Below are 19434 nucleotides of genomic sequence, written 5' to 3'. Positions count from 1 at the left end.
AGCATTACTCTGTTGTTTAAACTACGAGTTAAGCAGTAATTTCATTGCTAATTTATACCACTAGAGAATTTTATTATTTTAAAATATTTCTAACTCTCTCTTGATTAAAATAAGAGTCTGTCTTTAATCTGTACGCTACCTAGAGTCGGTGTTGAGTTGAGTGACCTTATAAATCTAAATTACTAATAAATAAAATCTCTAAATGAAGCATCTTATTACTGTTAATTATGCAGATTTTTAAGATCTTCATCAGTGGCTTTTAGCAAAGGGAAAACAGTACATTTTAGCACCTTGTCATCACCATGTAATGAAAATAGTATCTGCAGCTTTGTTGTATATATTTTAATTAAATTATCTAATTCAGCTAATCAAATTAAAATTCAAAAGCCCCCAAATATTTTTATCGTGTTGAAAACAAGTTATCCCTTAATACATTTGTGTAAGACTACTTTCTATCCCAAATTCTGTCGCTAGCTCTGGGGCCTAATTTTTCTCTCTTTATGACTTCTCAAAGTTTTAGAAGTGCAACAGTTGTATGACCTTGAGTGACATGGAAGAAAAGAAAAACATGGTCTCTCCTCCAAATTGCCCATTGCGTGACAAAAAGGTTCATAGAACAAGCAAGGAAACTGAGACTATCTGCATTTAGTTATTATGTGTTAACAAAAGCTTAATTCTCTTTCATTTATTTTTGTTCTGATAAGGTAATGTACCTCTAAGCCAGCTGCCACAGGGATTGACCAAAGAACATAGGGAACTTTTGTGACAACACTGACAAAAGTTGCCTATAGTGACAAAAGAACAGCTGAAGGAACAGGAAAAATGTGGGAGAAAAATCTCTGATATATCCAGGGAGTGGGTTTCTAAAACCAAAGGATGGAAGGTTAAAGCAGGATGATTCATTTTCTGCAATTCCAAGAATGCATATTCAGTTTCAATACAATCTAATTTCTTTATTGTGAGTGCTTGTGCATGTCTGTGTGTACACCCAGCCACCCCAACATTCCAGTCTTCATGGTCTCCAATATATGTTTGAAAGTATGCAGTAAATGCCTTTGAAAGTTTCTGTTTTCAGCTTCTGTATGTGGAATTTAGCCAATCTTGCCTGTGCTAAAAAAAAGCTAGGTGGAGTCAGAGCTGGATAGGAGACCAACAAGAAATTCCATGGCTGTGGGTTAGACTGGGAAAATGAAACAAAAAAATTCATGGAAGAAGGCAATGGCAAACCATTTCTGTATTGTTATCAAGAAAATTATGTGGATATATTGGTATAATCAAGAGTTGAGTTCAACTTGCTGAATTATTTACCATACTGCTGTGGCTGCCAGTTTACCAGCTATTTTAAAGATGAATTGCAAAAATAAGGATGGCACAGAAATCTATATAAATCACTTATCATATGCTCACCCACCAATTAGAGTTATTGAATAAATCACAACCAGTTCACACAATACATGAAGCCATAAAACCTGGTTTACAAAGCGCATTTCTGTTATTGCCCAACCTTATAGTGATTTTCCTTGATTTCAGTTTTTTCCCATCACTATAACTGAATCGGAAGCCATCTATATTCAAGGTTCAGACCTTTAAATGAACACCAATCAAATGTGTATTTGGCTATGGAAAAGAAGTTCATGCCTACCAGAAGAACTTGAATGAGTGGGATAATTGATGTAACTAATACAGAAACAGTTTTTAAAATTGCACAGAGTTGTGCACTGATATCCTAAATGTCTGTTTTAAGAACAGTCACACAGTACATATTCCTGCCTCTAATGCCAACTGTTTATTTTACATCTATTTATGTGGAGTCCTTGGTGCTCTCTGAGCTTGGTGGTTTGCTTGCAGAAGTTTCATTACCCAACTAGGTAACACTATCAATGTTGATGATGTTACCTAGTCAGGTAATGAAACTTCTGCAAGCAAACCACCAAGCTCAGAGAGCACCAAGGACTCCACAGTTCAACCATGAACTATATAGATTCTCTTTTATTGGAATAACTCTTTATTCCAATGACTAAAACACCCTTATCCAGTGAAAGAAATATGATGTTCAACAAAGAGCAATATTCACAATGCTTGAAAAAGAGGTTAAGAGCAGTGCTTTGCATCATTTGTTAAGACGGCCTAAAACAGGCACCTGCAACTAGTATAGGAGGGGAAACAGCCTCAGGCCATCTAATCAGTTGTCCAAAAATAATCTGTGCTGGAATGAGGACAAACGTCCAATTATTTTGCCAACCTGACAGGTCACTGTTTTCAGATAGAGCAGCACTACATTAGCATCCTCTCAGCCTCCTAGCAAATGTCTGGCACATTTCAGTTAGTCTTTAATGCACAGTTTTGTTTGGGGTTTGGTCCCACAGATCTCCAAGATGCACCACCTGTGAGTTTCTCACATTACAAAGTGGCCCACCCTTCCATCACAGAAGATCATAGTGTAGAAATCCCTGCCTGAAAATGAGAAAAACATTTCGAACCTGCTCCTCTGAGAATCCAGGTCACAAAGAGAGCAATTAAATAAGCTGATATCAAATAAATAAATAATTCCTATTATTAGTGCCAAGGCAAAATAATAATAATAATAATAATAACATAAATAATAATGATGGGCTGTTTTTTGATTTGGCATAAATCAGTAAGCCATTTCTTCATCAGCACTGCTGAGGTTATGAGGCTTCATATATAAGAGGGAAAATAACAGGTTGCCATGGTAGAAGGTTTGCTTTCAACTTGTCTTTGGCAATCAAATTTAGCATCACTGGAACTGAAGCAGATGTTCACGTCAAAAGAACCAATCCCCCAAAAAATCAACTGAGTGAAGAATCATCCAGTCCTTTTTAAGGGGGCGTTCTCTCTTTTCAAAAATCTCATTTTTGAAAAATCTATTTTCCCCACCCATACTCCTATGAACTTTCATCAGGGCATGTGGGAGCAGAGTTGGAAACTGCTCTCCTTGTAAAGAAAATAGTCATGATTCAACTGTATATTCCTAACATACCAGCCAGACATAGTCTGAAGTCCCAAAACCTTGGAAATGATTCCCATAAACCTCCCAGAGTTGTAAAGAATAATAGGTCTACATGAGTGGCTCGGCCCAGTCTGAAATATTAGGGCACAAAGAGGTGATTTTGTTTGTATGCAAAACATTACAAATTTGAAATATTTGAAGTTTGAAAAGCTCTAAAAAACTGTTTTAATTTTAGAAAGCAGTTGTTTTGGCCATTCCAGAAGTGTCCCAAGTTCCAAACACCATTCTTTAAGTTTGAAATATCTGTTTTGAATTTGAAACAGGGCTGTTTCAAGCCTGACTGGAATATCTCCTGTAACTTCAGAACACTCCATTTTCATCACAAGACAATTGTTTTCAAGCTTGTATGGTTATAATTTGAAATGTTTTGCATACCTCTAATAAAGACTGTATTATGCAAAAACAAGTACATGGGCATTCCCTCCCACACATCAAAAAATAAGTCCAGTTGGATCTGAATTTGCTCAATAGGCAAAGAATGTTGAATGCAGAGAAAGAAGTAGGGAGGTGACAGTGGAACGGCTTTCTAGAGAAGGTCAATGCTTCACAGAGCAGATGCTTATCAGCAGGCTCTTATTAAACTATAAAATGACATTGAAATATTTTGTTGCCATTCTTACCAGCAAGGCCTATCATTAGGTTGACTTAATGAACCCAAGGAGATGGGCTAGTGTTCCTATAACATGGATATACTGCTCCCTCTCCTGTTTTTTGGGAACTTGTGCTTGGTATTGTGCCCAGGAATGCTATGTTGGAACAGCAGTTGCCTCTGCAAGCCCTAAAGACAGGTACAAGGTCAGTGGAGATGCCACGGTAAGAACTAAGTACCGTGCCAGTGAGAAAGATTTGGTGGGCTGGAGGTAAGGCACCGATGAAGGAACAAGCCTTACTTATTTTCCATTAAAGGGATTCCTTCACTGGAGAGGCTCATTGCTTTCTACAAAAGCAAAGGCAAAGCTAAAGACACCCTTCAAACATCAAGGTGATCTTTAGATTTCAAGGGCATCTTCTGTTCTTGTTGCACAAGGAAGCCAGCCTAGCTAACCTCAGGCTGCATTCCACTGGCACTATAAATGCAGTGCTTAATTAGAAGGGTTGATTCCTACGCCACTCCATATAGCTACTTCACATTCCTTCTGCCAAGAATGGCAACCAATCCTCTTCAAATGCTTTAATTACACTGTTGTGTACTGGCAGAAAAGTCAAGAAAAATGGGGGGCATAAATAAGGGGTTACCATATTAAATTTCATCTTTAAGATGCCACACAGATGGTAGCTCAACAATCATTGGGTTCACACACTAAGTGTTAACCTGGGTTGATTTTAGTTTACTGTGCTGTACAAGCATAGCTACTGTGATTTGTAAATCACGGTTTAAACCACCGAATTCAATCAGCGATTTAAATCTGAACATTTAACCAAAGTTATGCCTTTAAAAATATTCAAGCCAGCCATTCTCTTTGTTCTTAAAGAAGGGGAGGGCTCTTCTTTGGCACTGATTAGTGGCAAAAGTCATACAATGTCTGGCTAGTGTTAATGTAATATTTTGCAGCTGAAAAAAAAGAGACATTCATTGAAGAATTACATTTCTCATCCTGCATTAATGGCTGGCCCAAAGTACAAGCCAGTGCCCAGTCCCCTTGTGTCTCTTTGAATGTACAATATTGAATGAATATATTTGTATTCCTCCTTTCACCCAAAGGATTCAAGGTGACATCTGGGGCTGTCCTGCTTGTACCTCAGCCCCCCCCCCCCAAATGCTACTTCCACTGCCAAAGATCTCTCAGCACCAGAGGTTGGGGAAGCAGGGGTCTTCTCCTGTTCCTGTTGCCAGAAACTGACTTTAGAGATACCATGGCTCAAGTTAATAAGCCAGGACACGACTGCTCAAATACAGCTAACAAGAATTTGTGGGATTTATATCAGGGAGGATATAGATGAGATAATCAGTAACTCACTTCCCCTATTATGTCAACAGGAATTTTCTAGCACTTGGCTTTTCTGTTACTTTAATTGCTCTAAAACAAACTACATCTCCAGTTACTACTGTTAGCAACACCACCCCCTTCTACTCCTGGCAGTTAATATAGAAAAGCTGGGGTTGCTTAATTGGCAACAGGCTGCACTGGACAATATTATTCATTGGTGATCAAATTTAAAGATTCTTACTTATTCTATATCCATTCTACAATGCATTACAACTGGTAAGGAAAAAGCTGTTTGAAGACAGACTTTCAAAAATTAATGGTAGCTTTAGTTTGCTAAAAGTTAACAAATATGTTGCATACCACTTTGAAACACTTAAGAAATTTGCAGATTCATATTTCAAGTGATATATTGATATATATAGTTATAAATGATTTCATTACAATCATCTTGAGAATGTTTATTTAGAAGTAAGCTCCTCTGTGTTTATGACAAAACACAGAGGAGTTCCCATATTGTACAAAGCTATATTTTCCTTAACCATGGTTATGGAATAAATCATATTGGCTAGATCCGTACAACTTACTAAGCCAATAAATCAGTTTACAAACCACAGTGGCCAGATCAGAGTTTAGCTTTACAGCTTGAATTAACCAACAATCAGAAACCAGATCTGTTAAATTATGTAATCTTTTGATAAAAATAAATGGCTGACAGCTCTTTGTCTATTAGTGGGATTGGCTAGTCAATCAAATGGGAATTTAACATACTAGCAATATTAATCATCAAACACATCTGGATATTCTGAGCAATAACTGCATGCCAGTGGTTTCTAAAGACTTTATTGGGATATAATCTGCATCCATTAAAAACCTCCATAGAAGATTCCATGCCTTGTGTTCCATTTAGTTTTGTGGTTCTTTTCCCTAATACCTAACTGAAATCTACTCACTGAAGTTTAAGGCTTCTGCCTGAGTTTTTAGTAATAATTTTTTTTATGACCCAAACCAGTTCCCACTGTAGCCTTAATAAATGAATTTCTTCAGACATACAGTGATAATCACAAATTATGAACAATGCCATGGAGTTTTAGTCAGAATACCTTGCAGGCACAAAAATTCTGATTCTACCTTTCTTTTATGCCAAAATAAATGAAAATGCAATCCATTGGAACTAGTATTGGAACACTAAGAATTGGAGTAAATTCTAACGTAATGCAGTTTCAGTTGTATTTCTGAGTATCTTGACTGCTTAGTTATCTTTAATAAACTCAGTTTTCCGTATGAATGTCCGGAAGAAATTATGTCATTGGAATGAGCACAACATTCTTTTTGTTTGGAAAACTAAATGCACTGATTAAAAAAACAGATGTTACTTTTTGAAAAAAGGAATAGATAATTGTACAACAACCTAGGGAGTATAACCAGCCCTCACTGACTGCACTAAGCCATGGTTTGTGTATTTTACAACAGACTGGATTCACAGAACACACCATGCCATGAACCATGGTTTGCAAATCATCAAGAGGATGTCAGACAAATAATTATGTCTATTTGCTCTAAAAGAGGTTTTAAGAAATTCATTAAGGGTAAAGTTGTAAAAGACTTCTAAAACTAGGAAACTCAGAATTATAGCCTTTAATTATTTTTTATGAATGCCTCGTCTGCCTACTCACCAGAATCCACCATTATAATGGACTGAAGTTGAATATCTGTAGGAAAACAGAAATGATGAATTCTTCCTCCAGGAGCATTTTTTGTTAGACAGATGCAGTCACTACCCCAAGAAATGTCAGTGATGGAAGGAAGCCTGCTGAATGATAATACTGATGTTGATTTCAGACAATCCTAAACTACTCTCTTCTGGTTCATACATGTCACCAAACCACAGTGATATATTCTTATATGTTACACAAAGCTTAAAACAAACATTATGGTTTAGGGCTTTTATCCTTTAAATAAAAGAATAATAATAGTGCCTTGCCAAAAAAAAAAACCTATTTAAAATATTTATTTTTATTTTATTTTCCAGGATTTTATGGGCAACTTACATAAATACAAACATAAAATCACAGACTATTAAAATATAATAACAACAAACCCAAAGATAATGACTCAAAAATAACTGTGAAGATTTTAAAAGGTGCAATGTAGCGTATTTTCAGGTAGTGAAAACAGAAAGTCAGATCCAATCAAAAGTAAGGCCTATTGATTTGTGATTTATTCCCAAATAAATATTCAATAAAATCTGTTAAACGATTTGGAGAAATAAAGCTTGGGGGGGAGAGGGAGCCATTTTCACAAAATTATTTTTCCTGGGTCACTTTCAGACTGGGTCACTTTCAGGATTTTTTAACACCGAACCACTCTTTCTCTGCAGCATTCGTAACTACTGATCATGACAGCTATTTATAACCTCTAAGATACAGGCTGCCCTCCTCTAAATACTCCTTGCTGAAACAATAATAGGAAACGCTTTCTGATTTGTGGAACTTCCCATAGGCATTTGACTGGCCACTCGCATGAATTAAATCAGTGTTTCTCAACCTGGGCAACTTGAAGATGAGTGGACTTTAATTCCCAAAATTCCCCAGCCAGCACACTGTCTGGGGAATTCTGGGAGTTGAAGTCCACACATCTTCAGGTTGCCCAGGTTGAGAAACACTGAACTAAATAAACCTTTGCTCCAATCCAAATGAATCTTTTTTACATACTTACATTGATTTTCCCAGGTCCCAGCTTGTAACATTCCAGCAACAGCTTTGTATAACTTAAAACCCATGTCTCAAAGAAGCCTACCAATATCATTTTCATAACTAAAATTCAAAATATGAATCGCTTCCTTTCTCACCAACCAGAACTCTCATTTTTTCTACATGCTTTTTTTCTTAAGCTTTACATGAAGGAATTATGTCTTTCTTATCCTTTTTAAAATATATGACTTCGGGCTTTCCAGCTCTCAAAGAGGCTTGCCACAAAGCATTCAAACAATTTGATGGGAAGCCACCTCAGCAGGTGGCAGCACTTGGCAGACCTTCTCCAAGCTTAGAAGGTAAGCAGCTTGAGGTTAGGATTGGGATGGGAGATCACCCAAGAATTCCAGGGCTGCGGGTTAGAATAGGAAGCTACATTCCAGAAGTGAGTGGCAAAACAGTTCCATATTCCTGCCAAGAAAACTGTATGGATATAGCCATGAAATCATCAAAACATAAACTTGACTCAGAGATTTTACTTTACTTTTGTACAGAAAGAGCATTAAGCAGTTATTCAAACAGCAGAACTCCATTTCAAGGCCGTAGTCCTGCTGATTTACAGCATACAAATGCTTACCTTAAGGGGGTAGGTCTTTCAGGAAAACCAGCAAACATAGCTGCTGGAAGACCTGCTGTAGTAGGTTATTCCACACTCCAGAACCATCACTGTAAAATCTCTTCATCTTTTCAAGACCAACCTGACTTCTAATGACTACACATAAAACTGTACAATAACCTTTGCATACAGTTAGTTTCCAAACTATCATAATTTCAGATCTAAGTGGAAATTAGGCAGGAAATGCTTCAGATTCAATTACAAATAGGTGATTTGGAGTTTGTAGGAACATGCATGTACAGTGGGGCAAAAAAGTATTTAGTCAGCCACCAATTGTGCAAGTTCTCCCACTTAAAAAGATGAGAGAGGCCTGTAATTTTCATCATAGGAATACCTCAACTATGAGAGACAAAATGGGGGGGGGGGGAATCCAGAAAATCACATTGTCTGATTTTTAAAGAATTTATTTGCAAACCATGGTGGAAAATAAGTATTTGGTCAATATCAAAAATTCATCTCAATACTTTGTTATATATCCTTTGTTGGCAATGACAGAGGTCAAACGTTTTCTGTAAGTCTTCACACACTGTTGCTAGTATTTTGGCCCATTCCTCCATGCGGATCTCCTCTAGAGCAGTGATGTTTTGGGGCTGTCGCTGGGCAACACAGACTTTCAACTCCCTCCAAAGGTTTTCCATGGGGTTGAGATCTGGAGACTGGCTAGGCCACTCCAGGACCTTGAAATGCTTCTTATGAAGCCACTCCTTCGTTGCCCAGGCGGTGTGTTTGGGATCATTGTCATGCTGAAAGACCCAGCCACGTTTCATCTTCAATGCCCTTGCTGATGGAAGGAGGTGTTCACTTAAAATCTGACAATACATGGCCCCATTCATTCTTTCCTTTACATGGATCAGTCGTCCTGGTCACTTTGCAGAAAAACAGCCCCAAACCATGATGTTTCCACCCATGCTTCACAGTAGGTATGGTGTTCTTCGGATGCAACTCAGCATTCTCTCTCCTCCAAACACGACGAGTTGAGTTTAGACCAAAACATTCTACTTTGGTTTCATCTGACCATATGACATTCTCCCAATCCTCTTCTGGATCATCCAAATGCTCTCTAGCAAACTTCAGATGGGCCCAGACATGTACTGGCTTAAGCAGGGGGACACGTCTGGCACTGCAGGATTTGAGTCCCTGGCGGCGTAGTGTGTTACTGATGGTAGCCTTTGTTACTTTGGTCCCAGCTCTCTGCAGGTCATTCACTAGGTCCCCCCATGTGGTTCTGGGATTTTTGCTCACCATTCTTGTGATCATTTTGACCCCACGGGGTGAGATCTTGCATGGAGCCCCAGATTGAGGGAGATTATCAGTGGTCTTGAATGTCTTCCATTTTCTAATTATTGCTCCCACAGTTGATTTCTTCACACCAAGCTGCTTGCCTATTGCAGATTCAGTCTTCCCAGCCTGGTGCAGGTCTACAATTTTGTTTCTGGTGTCCTTCAACAGCTCTTTGGTCCTGGCCATAGTGGAGTTTGGAGTGTGACTGGTTGTGGACAGGTGTCTTTTATACTGATAACAAGGTCAAACAGGTGCCATTACTACAGGTAACGAGTGGAGGACAGAGGAGCCTCTTAAAGAAGTAGGTACAGGTCTGTGAGAGCCAGACATCTTGCTTGTTTGTAGGTGACCAAATACTTATTTTCCACCATGATTTGCAAATAAATTCTTTAAAAATCAGACAATGTGATTTTCTGGATTTTTTCCCCCATTTTGTCTCTCATATATACCTATGATGAAAATTACAGGCCTCTCTCATCTTTTTAAGTGGGAGAACTTGCACAATTGGTGGCTGACTAAATACTTTTTTGCCCCACTGTAGCACCTGTCTACTGCTATGTAAGGCAGCTGTATTTTTTCCTGGAATCACATGGCAATTGCAGGAAAAGAGATGGCTGCTTTCAAGGGTTACAAAGGGGTGCTATTGTTCCTTTTCCCATGTACTCCAATGCATGTTTTTGGAATCAAATCAAAGCACTTGATTTGATAAATTGATAGATCTCTGTTCCTGTCATTAAATTTAATGAGACTGAAAAGGAAAGCACATGTGGGCATGTTAATGCTGCCACCTCTAGTTCCACGCACCAGTCCCTCAAAAATAGTTTGAAGCTGATTTAAATACATAAATCTCAATCATATCAATTACATTTAAGTTTCTTTAGAAATTTGATTTTCCACTAAAAATTCTGACTTTATTTCTGAGATGTGGTAAGCACACCATTCTGTAAAGGCTGTAGGTAATTTACTAGGGCTATGTAAAATTTATTATGGATATAAATAAAATATGTTAGGGTTTTCTTTAATATTTGTTGCAATCGACTGACCATCCAGATTTTTGAAGCTGTCACATGGGTATATAAGAGTTTGGGGAGGGGGCTATCTCTGAGAAATATATAATTTATATAATTTTTTCAAAATTAAAAATAAATTTCCATTGGTTATTTTGCAGAAAAAGTGGAGTAAAGACTGGAGGATCAGATCCTACACCCATGAGAACATTCTCATAAGGAAAACTGATTGGGAAATATTGTTCTGCACTGAGCCATCTTGTGGGATGAGTTTCATTTGCATCCAGTTCACTGGATTGCTTTGCATGTGGGTTATGGGACATATTGTAAAACAAGACTGAACACAGAACACTCATGAATAACCTGCAGCTTATATAGTATAGAGCTGATTGAAGTGCTGTATTATATATCCACCCTGTAATTTCACTGTCATAAACAAATGTTTTGCAGGTTTTATATAAAGAATGTGATGTAAACAGGATTCTTAATTAACTTTAAAGAAGGAGTAAGCTCAAATATGGCTCTCCTAAAGTAAGCAGACACATTTTGGAGAGCTTGGTTTAGTGGTACTGTATATGCTTTGCTTGGCTGTGTGTGGTTCCTGCCAACTAAATCTCTGGCATCTACATTTAAAAGGCAAAAGGCAAGTGATGGGAAAGTCCTCTGCCTAAGACTCCAGACAGTCTATTGTGTATCAGTCAGAGTAGATTCGCTTTCTCTGAAACCATGGTCTAGGTCGGCATTTCTCAACCTCAGCAACTTTAAGATGTGTGGACTTCAATTCTCAGAATTCCCCAGCCAGCAGAGTTAAAGTTGAAGTCCTATACACCCACACATCTAGGAAGTATTAGCTGATGATCAAATAAGAAGTATAAGCTGGTATAAGGCAGCTTGCTATGTTTTGTTAGGATGTAAGTTAAAACATGTAGATATAATTAGGTGGTTAAATTAAGAGCATTTAAAAAATGCGTATTTCACCCCAAGACAAATCCTTTCATTCAGAGCTCCATTTCAAGCAATTTTGAAACTTTACTAGGATATGAAAAATATGATTGCCTTTCATTTGTTTCAGGAAGCCATACTCTGAGCTATACCATTACCTCTGAAAATGGAAATCTAGCTAATTTAGTTAATAATACCTGAGATTGCTATAAAATCTTCTACAAAATTATGTGATAATTTTTCAAGGGAAAAAAAATATTCTGGCCTTCAAAATATCCCTTGATATGCTGGGTTAAGTGTCACGTTCAGATCCAGATTGAATTCCATTTGGGCAAACTTCATCAATTCCTGACCTATGAATGAGAATAAGAGTTGCTGAAGAGCATTCTGCCAATATAATAGGAATATGAAAGAGAAGAAGGAATTTAGGACTCTGGAGCAAATCAGTGGTTTCCCATCCTGCTTCTTGATATAACTTTAGGTTTCTCAATGCTACTATCAATGAATTCTTTAAGGAATTCTATTCCACAGGTAGGCATATGATAGATGCAGAAAAAGTTGTTGTAGATCAACTTTCCCCATCCTAGTGTAATCCAGTTTTGTTGGGGTTACTGACATCAGAATTCAGGAAGTTGAAGTCTCAGTGTACCTCAAGGGCTTCAGGTTGCTGATATAGATGTGGCAGTCTGCATGATTTGAATTATTTATGCTGTCAATTTTTTTCTGATTTGAAATGTTTTCTCAGTAATTCTGTCATTTCAATAAAATCCTTCTACAATAAGAATGTAGAAAGAATCATTAGATTATTCCCCCTAAAAGTGCAAAGGCTGATCCCCAAGATAGGGTAGATTTTTGAATGAATGTCTGTGTTTTAAATCCTTATTCTTCTGTGTGCCTGTGGGAAAGAGAGTGAGATAAAGTATGTATGCTACGTCACTCATGGGACTTCCGCTGAATTTTCCATAACCTCATTAAGCCATTTTCCAAACAAATCAGCAAGGGAAAGTGACTTTCTCATAAGGTTCCCAGAAGAAAACAGCCAATGATCATTTAATCTTGAAATCCTCCTGATCCTGAAATCACAATATCATTTGCAGATCATATGAACATTCAGTTTACTGGTTGAAGTCAAGCAATGAATGAAGTTGGAGAATTTTGTTGAACACAATGATGCTAATTTTCACTAACTGGAGGCTATACCTTGGGGCTGAAGGCTAGACTAGGTAGATTCATTTCACCAAAACATTTGAATGTAATTGAAAATGTAATTAAAATATTTTTCAACTTTCAAAGTATCAAACATTATTAAAATGAGTAGGTCTGTATCCTAAAAGTAGGTGGGACCAGGATTTTCTGAGTGTTTTCCCAAGTTGTTTCTTTGCTTCTGTGGGGAATTAAGGGAATTAGATTAATTTTTATATTTAAAGACTTTTCTTTAAATAGTGATAATCATCCAAAGGAGCAAAACACTGAGCTGCCAATCTTCAGTATAGCGCTAAATTTCAACAAGATAGACATAGAAGAATTTAGGGATTACAAACAAACAAAATAAAGTAATTTGAGAATAACATGTGGTCTGCAGGTTGCCCGATACAGTTCATTATTTTCTATAATGTACACATTCACCAAGAAAAGAAAAAACTTAAATACACATTTCCAGCTACCAGCAGAAATCAGTAAAAATAATCTGCATGAAGTTTTTAACAAATGCAGTCATAAAAGTTCAGAGACTTTTGCAAAGCTGTGCCTATTATAGAGACTATGACAACAAGCTTTATATTCCAGTGTTCCTCCTTCAAAACGTCCTTGCTGTTAACTGTCCAGACAGGGCTGTCACTGATTCAGTGGCTGTCATTTTAAATTCCCCTAATGCAATGTTGTCCAAACTTGGCCACTTTAAGATGAGTGGACTTCAACTCCCAGAATTCCCCAGCCACCCATGCTGGCTGGGGAATTCTGGGAGTTGAAGTTCACTCATCTTAAAGTGGCCAAGTGTGGACAACACTGCCCTAATGCTTCAGAACATGCTTTCCTGCAGCACTACAGGCAATTAAAATGGCCTGCCCGCAACTGCAAATCCCACTGATGTAGGATCCAGTGAAGTCTGGAAGGGCAACAAAATCAGGTACTCCCCTACTGCCAGATAACATTTCCTGTGGGAAAGAGAGCTTACACTTGCAACTATGATTAAATCTCTTTATTGCAGAAAGGCATAAAAAGGCTGATCTGCTTTACAGGGTCGTTGTAAAGATGACTGGGGTAAGATGTGTGAAGTGCCAGTATTTCATTCCCAAATATTAGATAAATTATTTCTCTGAACGCAAACTGGAAACATAGTTATTATACTAGATTCAAATCCCAAAGTTACAAGAATATGAGAACTCAAAATTATGCCACCTCATCAAGAAGTTGCTCAAGACTGCAGATTTGCAGGCCAAATGTCACATACTTTTATCACAAGGACCATTTTTGCAGCCTAGGCCCTTCAGTCCTGATTGTTCAGTTGATGCCGGGCCCAGTGAAGACATGCAACCAAATTAAGCAAAATTAAATAATTCGGTTTCCTGGTTCATACCACTTTAAGGCAGCCAACAATGCTTGAATAAAAGGGTGGGGCTTCAACTGCACAACTGCAGTCACCATTTTGACTTTCTTTACCCTCCCTTGTGGATGCATGTATATATTTATTTGTTGAAAACAAGTGCATCAGAGACTAGTTCAACCCAGCTTTTCCCCTGCTTAAAGTACAAGCAACCTTGCAAAACACCATTCCTCCCATCTGAAATGGAACAGCACAGGAAAAGCTTTGTGGAATATGTTCTGCTCCACTTATTAATTCTCCAACCTTTTTTTTTTTAAGAAACAAACACGGACAGCCCTTGGTAACTGCTATTGCCTCCGCAGGCTTGACTCTCTCACCCTGGAGGCATCACAGTAGATACAAGTGTTTTTCTCAGGTGGGAATTTGCACCTGCTTTCTTAAACAAAATGCTGATATACCCAATGACACAGCCATGCTTAGGCCATTTCTTAAAATAAAATCACAAACCACATCTTATCCTAAGCCATTTTAAAATCTATGTAGCCTTTATTTCCAACACACATGTGAGATCGCATGATATACAGGTAATCCCTGGGTTAAGAATGGTTGGGTTACAGACAACCCATAGTTAAGAACAGAGCCTATTGTAGCAAAATTCAAGTTAAATACACAATAATTTGAGTTAAATACACAATGGTTGGAGTTCATTACACAATACTACTTATACAGTATTATACAATAATACTGTTCTGGCTTACATACAATTTGACTTAAGGACAGACCTTGAGAACAGAACACATTCTTAAACTGGGGACTACTTGTAATATGGTAATGAAAAACTCTAACTGAGACCACCAGAGCTGCAAATCAATGTTTTATATCAATCAATTTCTAATGGAGAAACCATGACCATTGCATATCAAGAAAGGACTGCCTTGTTGAGTGAGATAACAGATCAATACAGCACAGTGTTTTATCTTCCACTGTAGTCAAAGGCCCTTACAAAGTTCAGGGGGAAGACATAATGGAGGTAGGCCATTTCTTCCTGCTTGTACTTCAGGAGTAGGTAGTGTCTCAGACTCATCGATTCCAACAATCACAGCATTCAATCAATGATACCTATTACTACCTCTAAGTCTTTTAAGGAGTTATCTCTGTCAAATATCTCAAAAAATCACAAGAGGCTACTCTTTGTTTTTCCATTTCCTGAACCATCTTGTGCATTCATTATTTATGATACTGAACAATCTCACAATAAAAACATGGAGGTCCAATCCACAAACAGACACTGTAAACAATCAAATTTAATAGTGTATTTTTTCCCATCTATATCTAAAACACCCTTCTCCAACCTGGTGCTCTTTACACTGGATTTCAGTTCCCATCATTCCCATCCAGCATTGGTCATGATGGCTGAAGTTGATGACAACATATAGAAAGAGCACTAAGTTGGAGAAGAGCAGAAAGTTTAAACTCATTAGCTCCTGGAGTAAGGCAGATTTTAAGTAATGAATCAGGGAATTCTGGGAGTTGAATTCTAAGCTATCTGAAAAGCATTAGTTTGGAAGGCTAAATTCAATGACTGTTTCAGTGATATAGGATTTTCTCCTCTCCCTAGTCCACAAAATGGCCATGAAAAATGATAAAGAAATAGGCCAAAGTCATTCCTCCTATGATAAATGTCATATATTTTAAATGCTGAAATGCACTGTGTAATTTCTTCCAAATGTTGTCTCCTTATTTAATGTGAAGATATCACATAAATGCAATAAACAATACAAAACATCTCATTGTAGGTTTGAAAACAACTTTCATCACAAATTATTTAAAATAATAAAAATATAAGAAAGCAATTGGAAATATTTATACAAGATATAATAATGGCCAATTAAGTTGGAATCTTTAAAGATGCAGAAAATTCATGCTGGACAAGGCAAATGATGGCTGCATATTGGCTGGGTTCCCACACTGTGCTAAGTCATAATATGATTTCTTTGGATTTGGTATAACATGATGTGCAAATCCAGCCATAGCAGTTTGTTACCCATGGTTTATGACTTAGCTTGATAAGCCAATTGTCTTATTGAACAAGCTATGATTAAAACAAGCTTAGTTTAGCTTGATATCAGAGACAGTATGCCAGCTGCTAAGGTGCATGAGCAGGAGAGGGCTATTGCTCTGATATTGTGATTGTGGTGGATTTGTCTTAGGCATCTGATTAGCAGAATGAGGATCTAGATGGGCTTTTAGCTGATCCAGAAAAACTCTTTAAGCTCATATTTATGAAAATGTCATTTAAAAATTGTAAAGCCATCCACCATTTGGAACTTTCTTTAGAAAGAAACAGCACTGTAATAATAACAGGGCAAAGTTAACCAGACATCTCCTTTCCGATATAGAAGGAGACTTTTACCCATGACGACCTTTCATTTTATTCCTCTCAGCTTTGGATCCAGCAGGCTAGACAACCACCCAGTCCAGTTGAAATGTATCGTACCATTTCTCACCATCTCTCCCTATTATCCCTAAAGGAACTCCTCCCAATGGCTACTACTTTTGTAGTATCTAATTAATGTGTTCCCATCACTGTAGGCTGGACTCCACCTGACTGCATTAGAGCTGCAGGACTGCAATCCCATTATTCCCCACCACCACAGACTCTAAGAAAAAAAAGATGGGAAACTGAGGGAGGGAAATAAGTGAACATTCCAAGGGTCCCTATAGGGATATCTGCATACATGGGGTGGGGGTGGGGGTGGGGGTGGGGAGATGTTGGAGGAGGTTTCCAATGATAAAGCATTGCTGATCCTGTCCTTGCTGGCCAGAGAAAGAGGGAGGAAAATTTGGACAGGCTTCCTTAGGGTGGGGCTGCGATAAAGCGCAAGGGACACAGATTCATGCAAAATATATTCTGGAAAGCAAAGCAAAGAGTTGTCAATGATTCCTGCATTGTGCTGCATCATTTTTCCCTGGACAGAAAGGGAGGGAGGGAGGGTGGGTGGGAAAAATAACATGAAAAAAGTAAAATAATTTCTACCCCTCTGATTCCCACATACATATTCTCCCCCCTCTTGATGCACATGCACACTTATGCTTCTGAGAATAATAAATAGTCTCCAGAGGGAGAAGACGACACAATGAAGAGGGTGGGGAAAGTACCTTCAAATATTAGGTAGCCTTAGAATTAAATAAATCTGATTATTAAATGAGAAGAGGGTCTGGGAAGGTGACTGTTCAATATTTATGGTTATTACCACTGTCACCATTTTATTCTCACCATGATCAAAAAGAACAAGATGGTTAGTATTAATCTCCTTTCTGGAGCGTATCCATTTGCAGAAACCTGTTGATGTAGTATTAATAGGAAGGGGGGGGGCAGTAGACAGGAGGAGAGAGATTGGCCAGCCTCTCCTCCAAATCGGTGTAAAGAGATGGAGGGCAGCAAAGAGGTTGGAAAGGGGGAGACCGGAGAAGACCGACCACGCCTGTTTCTGCAACCCAGGGACATTTATGAAACCAGCAACCTTATCTGAGCCCTCCAGGTTACTTGTAGTTGCCATTTCACGTCGTTTTATTTCTTGTTTAGTATCAGCCATCCACCCCGGAGGGCTCTCTGCCACCCGCCCATCCCACGCCCGCCCGATCCGCGCAGGACTTCAGCTAGGATCCCTTCAGAAAGCAAGATTTCAGTTTCAATTATCTTGGGGGGGGGGTGAGGGGGAAGGAGGGGCAATCCTCATCCTGCAGCTATGCGATGATGGAACGGCTTCCTTTGTAGAGAGAAGATTCCCTCACTCGGAGCCAGGCACAATGGCACCGGCTAGGGAGGGCAAGCTCCCGGATCTCTCCTCGGGTCTCTCCCCGCAGAAGAGAATCCACCTATTTACTAACGCCGCAGTGCCGCCGCCACCGGCCCCTCTCGCCAATTCTTCTCTCCCGCAGGTCCATCAAACCCAGACACAAGCGGAACGCTAAGCGGCTCTTTCCCCGACCTCCGGCGCCCGTTTTCCCCGAGGTGAGGACAAGGGACCAGATCCAGGCGAAGTCCCTCACGCGCCCCCTCCGCAGTCCCACTAGAAAAACGATCCTCTTTCTCTCTCCCCTGAAGCGAAATAGCTACCTCGGCTGGACGTGATGGGGGGTGGAGTGTAGGATCCGGTCTCCTTCGTCCTTGTATGCAATGCGGTGCGCTCCCCTTCTCAGCAGTGACGACGGAGGAGGAGGAGGAGGAGGAGGTGGGGATGGGTGCGTGATGATGCAGCAAGAGAAGCAGCGGTAATCTCGGTAGCTGCAGCTGGGAAACGGAGTGGGGGCGGACCGACCGACACAGAGGAGCAGCAGCTGTACTGGCGGCGGGGACGGGCAGCAGCTCCGCAGCAGACGAAAGCAGTGGATGGAAGCGGAGACAGGGAGTGGACCTCAGCAAGCCGCAGCCAGTCAGCCGGCCTGCCCCCTCCGATAGCCGCCCGCACAGCAACAGCTGCACTGATGGGGGGGGGGAAGGGCGGGGATAGAGCGTTCGTACACACGCGCGCGCGCGCTCACACACACAAACACGCAGACAGAGCGCGCGCGCGCGCTGCTGTACACCAAAAGGGCCCTTGAGGGCAGTCCAACGCAGGGAAGGAAGAGAAGCCTGGGAGAAAGGAAAGAGGGTTGGAGGCGACGTCAGCAGATTGTCCTACGCCACTTTTCTGATCTCTTCTCTGCATCGGACAGGCCCACCCCAAACCGTGACAGCCGGGTGGCTGGGCCTGACCAACGCCAGACGCCCGAAAGACCGCCTGCCGGTTCTCTCTTACACATCCGTACTTTGCCCTTTTCCCCTATCCTATCCTATCCTATCCTATCCTATCCTATCCTATCCTATCCTATCCTATCCTATCCTATCCTATCCATCTTCCTTTCCAGAGAAGTCCCTGGTACAAATTTGCCACCCTGAGTCATATGCTGAGTAGGAAGGCTCTGTTTAAATAAAGAGTTAACAAAGAAATGGGGCATTATTAAAAGATAAACAAGATGCAAGAAAACATTGAATTGTCATTATTTTAAAGGAAAAAAATGACAGGAAATATTAAATTGTAAGAGTTGCAGCATCAATCGTTCAAAATTGTGACAGCCAAGAGCCTTCAGAAGAGATGTATTCACCAGCTTTACCCAACGTGCTCTGCGCAGATACGTTATGCTTTGGCTCCTATAACTACCCACCCACACGGTCTTTGTGCATCTTCAGGACACCAGGTTAGAAAAGCTGACTTTTCACATTGCTGAGAAAAATCACATGAACACTGATTCAAAGCTTTCTAAGATACTTATCCACACAAGTACATCATAATG

At 39.5% G+C, this 19434-nt stretch overlaps 1 protein-coding gene across 1 annotated transcript in view; it reads right to left on the bottom strand.

The window, feature by feature from the left end:
- The window catches only part of SPTBN1 (spectrin beta, non-erythrocytic 1), a 184234-nt gene extending 165677 nt beyond the window's left edge, over positions 1-18557 (bottom strand). The window contains exon 1 of the mRNA XM_088149401.1: positions 18218-18557. The gene's annotated coding sequence lies outside the window, so the exon portion shown is untranslated. The remainder of the gene's footprint in view (positions 1-18217) is intronic.
- Between the last annotated feature and the right edge of the window lie 877 nt (positions 18558-19434).

Source organism: Python bivittatus, unplaced genomic scaffold (assembly GCF_059951505.1).
Source record: "Python bivittatus isolate LINGU-HERP-01145 unplaced genomic scaffold, Pbiv_v1 ctg000020_np1212, whole genome shotgun sequence".
NCBI classification, from domain to species: domain Eukaryota; kingdom Metazoa; phylum Chordata; class Lepidosauria; order Squamata; family Pythonidae; genus Python; species Python bivittatus.
The sequence above is the reverse complement of the archived record's forward strand: the minus strand, read 5'-3'. Positions and strand labels throughout refer to the sequence as shown.